We start from the raw sequence: 5,949 nt of genomic DNA on the forward strand, positions 1-5,949 counted from the left end.
AAGGTTTATGGGTTTATAATTGAGTGCTACATATATGACATCACCAATATTGTTTATTTATATCTCTTCTCTCTAATACTATCTTGTCCAATAGTTTGTAATAGGATTTGGGAGTTATAATTGTTAAACTAATCTAATCTATATTCAAAGTATCTAAATTTATATAGGGACTATTTTATGGCCTTGAGTTTAATGTGAGTGATGATAGGATTGTAGGTAACTTAGCCCCTATATATGTCCTCCTTAGGGTATGAAATGATGAGTCACACATTTTTCATATTTTTATGCATTTAGAGGTTATGACAACCTTAACACAGTCCTTATAGACATACTATAACTTTGAAAGAAAATACCACATAGCTTGAATTAATGCCAAGTAATGGATTTATTTAATAAATGTATCAAAAAAGTATATTTTACTATGTGATACAATTTTTTATGATATAAAACTTTATATGTTCTTTTCACATATATTGTGCAAAAATGAGTGTGTGTCATATGAATTATTTGTTTGGATTACATGATTTGACCAAAATATTATAGGGTTAATCCACCTTGGGTAAAAAATTGAGAAAGATCATCCTAAAGATAAAAAGACATGTTACTAAGGTAAAGTTGGAATTGAAAAAGTGATCTAATTAGCTTCTATATAAGGGGAATCTATATATCAATGTGACGGGAATGGCTGGACAAAGGAGAGTAAGGGCATTCCATAACCTATCCTTGACCATATACAACTTGGTGAATGTGAGGGACCACCATTAAAGGTAAAAGGAAGATGAAGAGAGTATAAATATATGTGAGAAGTAAAACAATTTCCCCTAGTCTAGGTGTACCACACAACTAACTAGATGCAAGGGATCATCACTAAATACCAAGACTAGGTGGATGTATTTGTGGTGTTATATTTTGACTTGAAAAGATTTATATGATATTCTTTTTGTCCACTCAACTTAACTTAATAGGATAAATATTTGGGACCCTACTCATGTCAAGATATATAAATGGATATCCATTAGTTAGTTTACAGGATGAGTTTTGGAAATAAATGTGTGACATGAGGAAAAAATACTAATGAAAATATGTAATCTAATCAACCATGTGCCTATAGAAATGACAGTGGGATGTAAAGAGACATACTAGAATTTTGGAACAAAATGTACCACATAACTTGAATTAGTGTCAACTAAGGGATACATTCAATAAATATATCAAACTTGTATATTTTACTAAATTATAATACTATATATGATATGTCACTAGCATATTGTGCATAAATGAGTGTTCCATATGAATTATCCTTAGGCACCTATGTTGAAGATCTATAAGATGTTTATAACTTAGTCATTTTGTAGAGTTGATTTTGTATTGTCCCGAGAAGTCATTATGTTGTTGGATTTACTCTAGAATTTATATCATAGTTTGAAGACACCAGCAAGAGCGTAGACTGTGTTCATTGTATAGTAATATCATTTTATAGTAATACAAATAGATATGTGTTTTGGTGTGTCATTTTTTTCCCAAAAGGTTTTTCCCACATAAAATCTATGTTTTGATTTTATGCTTAAATATGAAATTTAATTGTAAATGTATGTGTGTCTTAATGAATCTATAAGTGTATGATGCTTGCAAAGATTTTTGCATTCACTGTTCTAGGGGATTTTCATTAGGAAGGTTGCTTCCACACTCTACTTTCCTTTCAATTTTATGATGAAGATAATAATAAATTTATTATTGCTTTCAATGTTTTATTTTGTAAAACATCCAAAATAGTTGTTAGCATTTAAAACCAATTACAAGTACACCTTGAAAAATTTACCAAGCTTGTCGCTTGGAAAGAACATCCTTGTCAGATTTCTCACTTTTAGGGAGTACATGTATTTTAGAACAAAATGTGGAATCTTTGACTTAGCATTTTGAAGAAGGAATACCCCTTCTAATGTAGAATTTTAAACTTTATCAAATAAACATGGGATTAAATAAAACAATGTAACAATTAGAACATGATGAAACCTTTGACTAGGAAATGGAAGAACCAATATTTTAAAGTAGATATTCACAAAAATGGGTAAAACAAGTCCAACAAACTCTTAGAGATTTGAGACTTGATTAAATCAACAAGACAAAAAGAAGAAATTTAATCAAGGTAAGACAACAATCTCAATCCAATGAAGTTACTAACTTGGATTCTATTGATAAAATTCACATAGCAATAGACTAAGAACCAATTTCTTCTTTAAAAAAGATCAAAAAATTGAAGTGTGGAGGAAGGCTATGCAAAAGTATGATGCTCTTTTGAAAAGTGGCATGGGAGTTTATTGATCCTCCATTGGGTTGTAAACCTATTAGTTGCAATTGGGTATTTTGAAACTACTGCAAATTATATGGGTAACTTGACAAAAATAAAGCAAAGTGTGTTAGAAATAATATGCATCTTCAATAAATTGGACTACTATTCAAGCTTTGTTGGCTTGCAAAGCACAAAATGGATGTGAAAATTGTAATCACAATTCAATCTCCCAATGAAATGGTGTGTATGAATCAACTATAAAGATGTGCAATCAAAGGTCAAGAACAAGTGTGAAATCTCATCAAATTTTTGTATGCTTTAAAGAAATCCCCATGAGCCTAGTATGAAAAAATCGCCAAGAACATCTTGAAGTTGACTTCCAAGAACTTTAAATTGATGATGCAACTCTTTTTATCAACAAGGTTGATAATATAAATGTATATCAAGTTGTTTATATGGATGATATGTTTCTAACTAGTAAGCATGAAAAAGTATATTAAAGTTATGAATGAGAAACTAAAGCAAGGGTCTTGTATGACTAAGTTGGGATGTCTTTGTTATTATTATTATTATTATTATAGAGATAGAGAAAAAAGCTAATACATAGTCATCAAAGTATTTGCTAGTGCAATCGTATACTAATAGAGAAGTCCTATTCTACCATAGATAAACACTTAAGAGTAAGTATATAAAAAAGAGGCCTTATCAAGGAATACAGTCTTTAAGACTACTAAATACATTTTGATACAAAGTACATAAACAACAAAATCTTAAAAAGGATAACAAATAAAAATTGGAGTTAATAAAACTGCTCTTGATTTTATAAGTCTCTACTTTCATAGTATTGGTAGATGTCCTCCACCCTAGTGGCAAGTCAATATCTAACATCTTCTCATTGGAGTTGGTAACCTCCAAAGCAGTTGAGTATCCGAGAACCACATGGAACTTGGCCTTGGTCACTTTTCTCTTCTTATTGATCTCTTCAATCTACTTCCCTTTGTCTTTCCACCTCCCTTTTCTTAGCTTCAATTTACTCTTTGATAATTTCTCTCAATAATATTTCACTAGAAGAATGTTTTCCTTCTCTATGTAAGCCCATGTGTGGCCATAGATCACCTCTAAGGTGTTCACCCTCACGGTTCCATCCTCTAAGAACCTCATGAACTTTTCTCTGGAAATGACCGATGTAATTGTTACCTACATAGAAACACGAGAAAATATGAGTCTCTTACAAGACTTTGTAAGCTCCCTCCTTACTCCTTGATACTTCTCATTTCCTAAGATCCAAATGTTCCATAAAATTTAATTAGTCAACAATAATGAAAAGAGATTATATTCATTGTTAAGACCAAGAACTTACCAAATAGTCCATTTTAGAAATAATGATATTATCATTCTAATCTTTCATATTACTGCAAAATATAGTCCAAATTTATTTAGCAATTAAACAATCAAAAAATATATGCTAGATAGAGTCAATTTGTCTCTAGAAATGTTACATAAATCCATATCCTTATTATGTATTTTATATGGAAGCCTTTGAAAGATTAGGAACCATTTAAAGAAGACCTTTTTAGGCTCCAAACACTTTTTATGCAGTCTACTAAAAACATAATGGCACAATTTACAATTTAAGTTAACATAGCAAGAATCATTGATATAATCAATCGATTCATTATTGTTACACATAGTCCTATAAATAAGTTTTGCATTCACATTAAAAAGCACACATACATCAATCCATTTAAAACCTTTGAGACTAGGTATGACCAAAGTGGTACAAGCTTCTCTAAGAATGAAGTATGTTCTCCAGTTAGTCTGAGAAATATCAAACACTTGGCTATGGTAAGTTGAATATATAAGATACCCATCCAAAAGGATGTCATTAAAATACGTAATGCCCTTTACATGTCATTTCTTGGCAGACCAAGATTACAAAAGAGAAAGAAGCTTCTATTGTGGTACACCAAACAGATCTCTTAAAACTTAACTTGTTGTCATCCAATATAATGCCATCATGGGTAATAAGGCTCTTGATAATTTTCCAAGCCTTTCATATGGATTTCAACATGGGGGATCCATTGGGTGACACTAGAAATTTAGTTGTAACTTATAAATCATTGAAGGTGGGTAACTTCCATGTCTTAGCAATAAGGTAAATGCCTTGTAGTTTGAGGTCTTCATGACCTCATTCCACCCACTTTCCTATCTAGGCAACCTTATTGCCATTTTATTGAATTTTGTTTACCTTTACCTTTCCCATTTGACCATATAAATTTATTGATCTACTTTTGAATATCTTTAAATTGACACCTACCAAATAACCATACAAAGGATTATTATATGCTATAGGAGGAGAGAATATTTTGATAGACCTGTAACTTCCCTGCTAGACATAGGAATTGCTTATTTGATTTCTCCAGTTTATGGTCTACCTTTCCTTTCATCCATTGTAACATGTCCTTTATGCATGGATTCAAAGAAAATGGAATGTCAAGGTATCTAACTTGTTTCTCAAACCCACACCATTGAAACTCATAATTGCTAAAGCATATGGTAGCTTGTCTTTCTACCCAACCATTATAGACTTTGCATTGGAGAATTTGGCTCCTGACACAAGACAATATATTTTTATCTTCATCATTAGAGACTCCATGTTGAGCTCACTTTTTTTAAGAAATAATGTTGTGTCATCAGTGACCTAGATATTCAATCAATTCTCTTTATTGGGAAGAGTAATGCCCTTTATCATGGGAGAGAAAGAGAGTTTCTCAATAGGTAAAAAATGGCATTAGATGCTATTAAAAACAAGGTAGGGGATAAAGGGAAACCTTGTATAATAGACCTCTCAAGGTTGAATAGCTCTATCAAAAACCATTTATGTGGGTATGTGCACCAAGATGTGGTACCAAAAGGGGGTTTTAAGATGCCACTTTTTTCTTGAAATCAACAAATTCTGAACTTCAACGGCAAATTCAACATAGCTACACTCCAAATTTGAAGATGTAACAAGAAAAAGAGTCAAATAACTCTAATTCTAATTTCTAAACTACTATTTTGTTTTCAAAATGGTTGAGATTAAGGTATTTAGAAATGGGGGCCACAAAAAGTGGTCCTATTTTTATGCAAAAGACATAACATAGTGTTTGTTGTGGCCCCCTTAAAATGTTAACTTTTTTTTAGAATTTTAAAAATCACTTCAATGAGAAATTAGAAAACACTTTGTAGTTTATGCCAGATTTTTTGGCTAATTTTTCCAGAGTATAATTTTTTACTAATTTTGAAAGTGGACACATCCTGAAAAACAAAAAATTAAGTGAGCAATATATTCATGTAGAAATTAGCAAGATTTTTGAGATTGGCTTCATCTCTATAGGAGTTATAATGTAGATTCTAGTTTTTAGAGGATCATATAAAATTTTATACAGTCAAATTTCAATAATCAACATGTTAAATTTCAGTATTCAGAATTCTCCTATTAGCATTCTTTAGCTCTATGTTTCACTCTATTTATCTTCCCCAAACCCTAGACCTATCTCTCTCCCCTCTCTAGGTATATCCCACCCTCTCTACCTTTCATTCTTTCCTTAACCCCATTTTTATCCTTGACTCACACTCTCTTCTTCTCTCTCACTCTCTTAATGTTTCTCTCCCCTCCC

The sequence above is a fragment of the Cryptomeria japonica genome, chromosome 4, assembly GCF_030272615.1.
Source record: "Cryptomeria japonica chromosome 4, Sugi_1.0, whole genome shotgun sequence".
Classification (NCBI taxonomy): domain Eukaryota; kingdom Viridiplantae; phylum Streptophyta; class Pinopsida; order Cupressales; family Cupressaceae; genus Cryptomeria; species Cryptomeria japonica.